We start from the raw sequence: 10533 nt of genomic DNA, 5'->3' as shown, positions 1-10533 counted from the left end.
CTACGATTGTTTCAGCCTCATGATAGAGCCTCTCTTCCATTAACTTCAAATTCTCACTCAATTATGTGGGTCAATTCATATTCTTTAGAAACAGTTTGCCTCTTTAGTCAGCCCATTTAGGCCTCATCTGAAGGAATAAACTGGATGGGAAAAACAAGGTGAAATCAAAACAAATTTAAAACTGCAAGTAAACAGGGAATTATTAAAAATAACTTGGATAATGGATTTAGGAGAGTGCAATTTTTAAAAGTCACTCGAAGAGTGCTAATTGTTCAATTATCAGACACACAAAAAGGAAGATGATCTTCAGCAACAAACTTGTTATGCAGGAATTTTCTGTTTATTTGTAGGAGGAAGATCCTGGGACTAAGATGCTTATGTTATTGCATTTTTACTTTGACCATTTATTTAAAAATACTTCTCTGGCTGAAACCAGTTTGGCTCAGTGGATAGAGTGTTGGCCTGTGGACTGAAGGGTCCTAGGTTCGATTCAGGTCAAGGGCATGTACCTTGGTTGCAGGATCATTCCAGGTAGGGGGTGTGCAAGAGGTGATTGGTCGATGTTTCTCTCTCATCTATGTTTCTGGCTCTCTATCCCTCTCCCTTTCTCTCTGTAAAAAATCAATAAAATACATTAAAAAAATAAAAAATAAAAATAGTTCTCTGTTATTCAGGTGAAAGAAGTCTTTGAGATGGAATAGCACACAATAGAACACAAATTGTTCTTATCATAAAAAATGTATTCATTTAAAATGAGGAAATGGGCATAGAATTATCCAAACAACTGAAATGGGAGAAATTAAAAAAAAATCTATTTATTTGGCCCAGTGTGTACAGTGTAGGCATTACACACACATGATCACAAACAGAAGCAATTAAAGTGGCGGGAAATGTGTCTGACTTGCACTGTAATGTAACCTCCCAGGTTAAATGTCTGGAGTGAAACATGCGGATGGCACATGTCACTTCTGACTTATCATGCTGTCCACGGTGAGGGCCCAGATGAAGGAACACTTTTTGCCTTTGTAAATGGGAAATTAAGATATGGATTGAAGAATATCAAGTAAGATATTCTTTTTCTAATAAGTCATCCCCAGATGGTGAGTTACACCCAGAGACGGGCTTTTAAGTTGTGTTGATCTCTTCCCTCTTCCTTCATGCTGATCCATGTTGCTCCGGAGCTGCTCTTTGCAATGAATGCAACCCGCAATCTGGCGAACGAGGACGCAGGCAACAGTGGTGTGGACCACGGGCTGTGCGCTGGGAAAGAGGCTTCTCCGTATGTCACCTTCTGAGGAGCGAGCTGAAGAGATTCATAGTCTTATTATTTTCTGTTAGCTGGAATGGCTCCTGTGGCTGGCTTTCTAGATTTGAGGGCCCCTCCCTTTGTAAGTGGACACTTTCTGCCAAAAAATGTTGCCAGCCAGTGGTAGTTCAGGAAATGAGAGTTCTGGTCCAGTTTCTTCCCTTATTTTTGGGGATGACCTTGGGCCAGGTGTTCAATCCTTAGAGGTGACAGCAATTCTCTCTTGAATAAATACTAGCCAGGCCCCTCTCATCCCTCTTCTTAAAATAAATAAAATAAATAAATAAATAAATAAATAAATAATAGCCAAAACTGGTTTGGCTTAATGGATAGAGTGTTGGCTTGGGGACTGAAGGGTCCCGGGTTCGATTCCAGTCAAGGGCATGTACCTTGGTTGCGGGCATATCCCTAGTAGAGGGTGTGCAAGGGGCAGCTGGTCGATGTTTCTAACTCTCTATCTCTCTCCCTTCCTCTCTGTTCAAAATCCATAAAATATATTAAAAAAAAAAATATATATATATGTATATATTATTGATTTCAAAGAGGAAGGGAGAGGGAGAGAGAGACACAAACATCAATGATGAGAGAGAATCATTGATATGTTGCCTCCTGCATGCCCACCTCTGGCAATCAAGCCTGCAACCTGGACATGTGCCCTGACCAGGAATTGAACCGTAACCTCCTAGTTCATAGGTCGACTCTCAACTGCTGAGCTATACAAATTGGTCTTTCATCCGTTTTCTTGATCCAGTGACAGCCCTGCTCTGTAAGATTGAACAAACTCTAACATAGCTTCTAACAGCTCCAGGCCTCACTCCTGGAATGGCCCAGGCCCCACGAGAAGCATCCCCTGAGAAAAGTCAGGGCTGTCAGAAGATGTGCCTGTCTCCCCAGCACCAGAGGACAGGGTCCTATCTCCTGGCCTCTGTGGGAGGGTAGGAGCAAACCCAGACAAACTTCACATGAACCAGCACCCCCCTTCCTGCTCTTTGTAATTTTCCACTTCTCTGACTCTCCCGGCCTCCCCACAACCTCAATCTCCTGTTAAGTTCCAGTCACCTCTGTATATATCCAAGCTAAGCACGGACCACACTGGTTTCCTTTCCTTACAACAATAGAGTTCTGCTGATTGAAATCGGTTCTTGACACTTTAACCAGTGTTTAGGTTTTTTGATCTCTGAGAGGCCAGACACTTCTTACAATGGGAGAGGTGAATCATAACAAAAGTCCCCATTGGTGCGGGTATATTCAGGTTCAATATATTAATGTGCAGGTTCTCTGAGGAAAATCAAGGTCAGCTAGGAGTGGGATGTGGCACCTAACATTTGTTCCTCAGAGCTTCCCCTGCTCCCTTAGCAAAGAGAGTGAGTGAAACTCCCTTGCCCAAGTGAGTAAAACCCTTTGCCACCTCCTCACTGGATGACACCCTTTCATGGCTATACTTTCTCTAAGGACTTAGGGAGCAGGAAACAGACCAGTTGGGAGAGGTCAGAGAGAACATTGCACCCCAGTTTTATTGATAACCCCATCGGAAGTCCAGTTATGTGGCAGGGTCCCCCACAGTCCTCATAGGAAAGACTAGCCTACATGGGGCTCCTCTCTCATTAGGGTGAGTTTTCTCACACCACATGGGCCTGAAACATTTCAGAAAAACCAGTGGGGAGCTCTGGACCCCATACTGTCCATCAGCCTTTATCCCCTACCTCATCCAGGCTCCTGAATCTAGCTGTTTATGCAGCGTGGCAAGCCCTGAGGCCTACAGCTGGAGACTGCTGAGCACCCTCCTACTGGTGGGCAGCAAACTCTTTCTGACTGGGGGTGTGAGTGTCACACCATCACATGCACCAATACAAAACCTACTGCAAAATCATTCTTGATGGTGGGATGTGTAAAAGCATTCCTTCTGAGATGAGGAGAAAGAAATATAAGGATCTCCCTCTGAACCTATCTGTTTCACATCGCATGAAAGCTTCCTGCTAGTGGAGGAGAGCGAGAAGAAAAGAAAGAAAGAAAGAAAAAAAGAGTTGTAATAGGAGAAACAAGACTGTTATCATCTACAGAAGAGTTATCTGTGTAGACAATACTGAGGCAACCTGACAATGTCATCCCGTAGGCTAGTGCTTAGAGTGAGATTGACAGTCCTCTCAGGGAGAGGTGGCATCTGTGGCCCTGTCCTTGGGTCTGGAGGGATTTGTGACCAGCAGAGGCGATGCTCTGGCTCCCTCAGGACACAGTTTCTGGCACACTGCCACCATGTTGGGAGGAAGCCCAGGACACGGAAAGAGGACACGTAGGTGTCCAGCTGACAGCCTCAGCTGTAGTTGCAGCTATCATAAAAGCATCAATTGTTGGAAATGAGCAAGGCCTCAGATGACTCCAGCCCCCAGCTGTCCAGCTGAGATGTCACAGAGCAGAGACACCGATACCCACTGCACCCTATCTGAACTCCTGACCCATGGAAAGTATGAGCAATAACAAGTGATCACGATTGCTTTAAGCCACTCAATTTTGGGATAATTTATCGTGCTCCACTGGATACTACAAGTATCAAAAGGATAGATACAATATTAGAATTAATAAGAATTTAGCATGGCTGCTGGGTACAAAATCGTTATACAGATCAATGATATTCCTACGTACTAATGACAAACACAAGTCAAATTTAAAAGTTTACAATAGCGTAAAATATAATTACCTAACAATAAATACCATAAAAGTGACTTAAGTCCTTTTAAGACCCAACCCCAAATCTCTATTCAAATAAACCAAAGAAGAACTAAAACATGCTGATCTATATTAGGTCCATGGATTCAGAGTAGCTATCAGTTCCTTCACAATTGATTTATTGTGCATGCCAATCACAGCAAACAACACAATGGCTGTGCAATGAGATGGGCTGGCTCTAGAAGTTATGTGGGAATTGTAAAGCCTCAGAATAGGTGTGGCCCTGAGAGGAAGAAGAAGTGGAGGGCTTTCTCTACCAGTTTAGAAAGCTAAAGCATATGACGCTGGGTCCGTGGTGCAAGGACTGAAAGATGAGCTAGTGGGACACAATAGAAAGCTCAAGTGCTAAACACACGTAGATACAGAAGCTTTCGGAGGGACAGAGAGGCGGTGTGGCCACTGGTGAGCTGCTGAAGTCTTCACGTACCCTCTGGAGACACTTGTGACTACCTGGGACCAAAAAGGAAACCAAATCTTCCTACACAGAAACCAGTCTCAGCTGGATCATGACCTATTTATAAAAAAATAAAAGGTTTTATAAACCAGAGGAAAAAAAAATTTCTTAAAGTTGAAGTAGGAAAGATTTCCCCCACCCCTGCCCTTCAAATTAGTCTAAAAGAACCCTGAGCCCCGAATAAGATTGGTCAGTGTGACCACATCACATTTAAGAATTTCTGTTCCTCAAAAGGATCCTTCCAGGTTACTGATGAAATGACATGAGCCTTTGAGTTGCTTCAAAGTCATTGTGTGTGGCAAGCGGAGGGGGCAACGGAGTGACTTTGTGTGGCCATGAGTAGTGATAGTTGTAGCTGCACAAAGTTCATAGAAGTAAGAAACTGGAAACATTTGGCCAGCGTGGCTCAGTGGTTGAGCATCCACCTACGAAACAGGAGGTCTGAGTTAGATTCCCACTCAGGGCACAGGCCAAGGTTTTGCGCTCCATCCCCAGTAGTGGGTGGGTAAGAGGCAGCTGATCAATGATTCTCTCTCAGCATTGATGTTTTTCCTTCCTCTCTAACATTAATAAAAATGAATTTTTTTTAAATAGTGCTTTTTTTTTTTCTTTTCTTTTTTCAGCCAGATGTTGTCCCTGGGAGCCAGGGCTTGGCTCCCAGCTGTGAGACCTTGGGCAAGTGACTTGCTCTCAACATCTGGATTTCTTCATCCAGCAAAGTGGTTCTCACCCCCTCGGAGCGTGGTGAGGAGTAAGGAGCTCCCCGTGGGCAGCAGAGCAGTGCCCAGCCCACAGCAAGCACCCGAGAAATGTTGGCCATTCTTCTTCCAAGTTTAGATTTCCATGTGGTTTGGACCCCGATCCCCAGGTGTCACCGGCATGCCTTCCATTTCCTCCCGGCTGTTCAAAGCTTTTGAGTCCCATGCTCCCCTGCAGCCTCTTGTTTCTGAAACCCTAGCCGCTGGGCTGAGTCTGAGCCTCTCGAGTGGCTGGTTGCTGTTCTCTCTGAAGCAGGCGCTCCTGGTCCTGATGGGGAGGACTCTCCCACCTTCCTTTCCAGGCTGCGATGGGCTTCCAGGGAAAGGTCTTGCTTAGACCTACCGTGTTTCCCTGAAAATAAGACATCCTCCGAAAATAAGACCTACTTACAGGTTTCCTTCTGAGTGAAATATAAGGCATCCCCCCGAAAATAAGGCCCTCCCCTAGGCTAAACATGAGATTTGGCCCACTGATTCTGAAAGAAATGGAGTCACAAGAAATTCACCAGGAAATTCAGGAATTGGATTGTTATGATGATGTTCCAGAAGATGATGACATGATTGTCATTGAATAAATGAGTAAATTCTTGATACTGTAGGATTCAGAGTTTGTCTGATTTGTGTTGACAACTACTGTACTACCGTACCATATACAGGTAATAAATTTCCTTTATTTTCATTTAACAATAAATGTGTACCGTATTCTTCTTCATGGAAAAAATAAGACATCCCCTGAGAATAAGACCTAGCTCATCTTTGGGAGCAAAAATTAATATAAGACACTGTCTTATTTTAGGGGAAACAGGGTACATTTCTCTTCACCTGGACTCACAGGCCCTCAGCAGACTCCTGAATAGAAACTATGGATGTTTCTGAAGCATGTGCTCCCGGGGGCCCCCAATACCTCTGCCCCAGGTCCCCCCAGAAAAGACCTTTTCCTGGCACCTAGATATGCCAGGCCGAAAATAGCATTTCTATCTGCTCAAGTCCCCTTCCTGTGCTGCCATCCCTCAGGAGGACTCAGCTGGGCTCCCTAACCTTTCCTTAAACTGCATTAGTAGGTGAGTTCCTTCTCCGGCCCTGCTGTTGGATCCACGTGCATTCTCTCCTTTTCCTTTCTTCCTGCTTTCTGGCCCAGATATTAATTTCATTAATAGTCTCCCCACCCCCAATCTCTTTTGAGGATCCCATTGTAAAGGGTATCATTGCGTCCTGGGTCTGCAAAACGCAGGCCTCCAGAGTTGGATCATCTAATACAGAAAGTAGTCAACCTTGAGGCCAGTATCACACCCGCCTGATCTATTATTTTCCTGACCGGTTCCCCTTAAAGGTATCTCAGGTCTACCAGTGCCTACCAGTACACCCCGAATCCCACAAATCCCTAAGTCCCTCAGGCACCAATTACTCCTTGCCCATTTCAATCACCTGGGCCTTGAAATATACCCAGTGATTTCTTATCAAACTAAGAGTTTCTCCCTGACTTACTGTTCCGTATGATATGCTGCGAGGGTATGCATTGTAGGCCTCTTCCCTCCAGCAAACATCAGCCCCCAGGGTGTTTAGTTAAATTGCTTGGAAAACATTGCCTCCCCTTCAGGTAAACACAGTGAGTGTTCCCGGGGTTGATTGCAATGCAATCTTTTGTATTAAAATGTCAGTATGGCGATTCAAATAATTGTTTGGTTAGTTGCCAGCCACTCCATGTGATAAAACATCTATTTAACATGTACAAAAGTGAACTTCATATCAGAACAAAATATTGAAATATTTCTGGTACATTCAAATCACTTGTTATACATTATGGGCGCCATTTTAGTTCAATTTTATCCACTTAACACTGAACTCTAAGATTAAAATATTCAGGAGGGCAGCAAACCTACATCTTGACATCCTTTTTGTTTTTCAGGGGAAAATATGTATGTATAAGAAAACAGAGAGATAGGAACATGAACATGGATTCAGATGAATTTCATGGCGAGTTACCACAATCAGATTTGTTCTTTGAAGCGGTCTTGAAACCCAGTGAAGAGAAAATATGTTGCAAAATCTTTACATTCTTTCTATTTTTAAGTAAGGATGTTTATTATGGAAAAAAAGAGAAATAATCTAGTTAAAGATTAAAAGATAGCAAACTCATTTAAAGAACACATGACGCTTCTCAAATGCTTATGATTAAGATTTCAAAGTCACGTCAGTGTAATGGTTGGGAAAGTCATATACATTCTCATTTATTAACTATATTTCCTATGATGTCTTGCTCCTGCCAACAGAATGCACCAGAAAGTAACCTGTTCAGGATCAAGTACCAAGCCAAATTTATCTTTATATTTCTAAAAACCCCTATACTGACATCTCCCAAATACTCACCACTTTTTTGAAATTAAATTTATTGGGGTAACATTGGTTCATAAGATCATATAGATTTCAGGTGTACATTTCTATGATACAACATCTATATATTGCACTATGTGCCCACCACCCAACGTCAAACCATCATCTGACCTCCTCCACCCCCACCTCCCACACTATTCTCTGGTTATCATTACACTGTTGTCTGAGTCCATGAGTTTCAGTTTTATATTCCACATATGAGTGAAATCCTATGGTTCTTAACTTTTTCTGACTGACTTATTTCACTTAGCATGATACTCTTAAGGTCCCTCCATGTTGTTTGTATATATCTACTTTTCTCTTTTGAACTTTTGCATTGTTTTTCATTGTATGAATATGATGTTACTTCTTTTTATTAATTTATTTATTAATCAACTTTATTAATTGATTTTAGAGAGAGAAACAATGATGAGATGTTTGGCTAGTTCCTGCATGACCCCTACTGGGGACTGAGTCTGTAACCCAGGCATGTGCCCTGGCTGGGAATCAAGCTGGCTGGCTACCTTTTGGTGCATTGGATAATGCTCAATCAACTGAACCACACCAGCCAGAGCTATGCTTACTTTTAATTATATCCTCAATGGTGATCATTTCCACTGTACCTATTGCCTGCTAGTACAAAATAATGAAGACACAGACATTTTTGTACAAATCTCTATGGGTATATTCATGAACAAATATGTCAGAGCCTAGAATTTAGATTGGTGGGTATGCTGCTTCTCATTTTGGTTGAATGGACCCAATTGCCCTTCATAAGACCAACTCTATTCCCATAAACGGGTTTAAAAAATATATATTTTTATTGATTTCAGAGAGGAAGGGGGAGAGAGAGAGATAGAAACATCCATGATGAGAGAAAATCATTGATCGGCTGCCTTCTGCATGTCCCCCACTGGGGATTGAGCCTGCAACCCAGGCATGTGCCCTTGGCCAGAATGGAACCTGGGACCCTTCAGTCTATAGACTGACACTCTGTCCACTGAGCCAAACCAGCCAGGGCCCATAAAAAGTTTTGTGGCAGCTTTGTGGAAGCCCAACAGAAAGCTCTCTTCTTCCCTATGTGGATTCTGGGCTGACTGAATATTGAGAAAAAGTTGTGTGAGGTAGAAATCAAAGATGGCCACCACCGTCTTCATCCCTATCTGTAGAATCTAAGCCTCCTTCCCTTGAATCTGGGTTGAGACTACTGAGTAGCCTTGACCAAAAAAATATAATAGGAGTGATGTTTGGGAATGTGAAATCTAGGCTATAAAAAGCCTTGCTGCTTTTATTGGGTCTCATGGGATCCTTTCTCCTGGGAAGTAGCCACTGGGACAAAGCTGAAAAGCTGAGAAAACCCTATTCTGTGGGCTGAAAAATTATATACCTTCGTTACATATATTATTACATGTTATATCTTATAATGATACATATATAGAATTTACGTAATATATATCTCTATGATATAATCATTATTTATTTAGATTATTGCTAGTATTTATATATGTTTATTTTCATTTGCATGTTATTGAAGAGTTGAATATATATTTTTGTGTTAAATCCTCATACACTGTATTTCCTTTTGTATGAACTAATTTATTATATAAGTCCTTCACACACTTTCCCTTAGGGTTATTTGAATATTTTTAAAATTCTTCATATAGTCTGTAAACTAATGTGTTGTCTATTTACACAATTTGAAAACATTTTTCTTAACTGATCATCACTTCCATGTATGGATTTTGCATTTTGTGTTTTAGTGAGGAAGGCTTTTTCTATCCCAAGATTATAAAGGTTTTGTTTTTGTTACATTTTCATATTATTTTTATGCTTAGATTTTACTTCATCTGTAATTAATTTTTTTCTGATATGGTAGGAACAATTTTATTACTGTGATTTCCTAAATATCTAATTTTCACAAAACCATTTATTGGCTCTTCTATTATATTCCCATGAACTTGAGCACACACACTTTATTATGTGACAAACTGGACTTCTGTTGGAGAAGGCCATGGAGAGGGCATGACTGCCAGTTGGCCCATGAGCTGGACCTGGATGTAAGGTTCCTCACTGCCACACCCTGCTATCATGCTCTCTGGACTGTATATTCTGCCCACAATTCCCAAAGTGGGAACTGTTTTTCAAGGACTCAGGCTTGAGAAAGCAACATGTTGTTGAGATGATCTGGACTGAAGAAGTGATAGCGTTCAGTTAAGACCTCTATATGAAATGTAAGATTCTGGTGGGCAGTGTGGAGACCTTCTCCTATCAAGGCCAACCAAGGCTCATGTGTAAGTTCCCTAGCTTGTTAAATCTGCTACCTACCAATCTGAAGGTCCCGCCTCTTTCTTCCATCTCTCCCCACCCTCCACATTCAGGAGCCAGTTTTAGATTTAGAACTCCTGAGGTTATGAACCAACAACTACTTCCTTTCTGTTCCATTGCTTTCCCCCCTCCAGTCTTGAACAAATAACACATTAATTGTTAATTCATGAATTAATAACACACTATTAGGATACATCAGTCCATGCACTTTTGTCCTAGATTCTGGTTTAGATGTTCTGTAGACAATCCCATATTCTGGGGTTGTCTGGCTGCTTCCTGTTGGTGCCAGTTAACATGTGGTTTATCCTCCCCATATTTTCTATACGTAGAAGTTAGTGCTATGGGCTTAATTAGAATCAAGTTCAACATTCTGGGCAAGAACACTGCTTAGCGCATTTCAGGTTGTTTCACCCCGGGAAGTGCACAATGCTTTCTTGTCCCACTATGACTCATGTTAAATTGATCAATGGGTTTAGGTAGGACAGCTCAGTCTTATCATTATAATGTCTTCATATTAATAAATTGAGGTAAAATTTCAGTTATTGCCTGAGCCAATGTTTTCAGTTGTGGTTTTAAAATAGGGATTTTTTAATTCC

Source organism: Pipistrellus kuhlii, unplaced genomic scaffold (assembly GCF_014108245.1).
Source record: "Pipistrellus kuhlii isolate mPipKuh1 unplaced genomic scaffold, mPipKuh1.p scaffold_m20_p_1, whole genome shotgun sequence".
Taxonomy (NCBI): domain Eukaryota; kingdom Metazoa; phylum Chordata; class Mammalia; order Chiroptera; family Vespertilionidae; genus Pipistrellus; species Pipistrellus kuhlii.
This window is presented reverse-complemented; position numbering follows the sequence as displayed.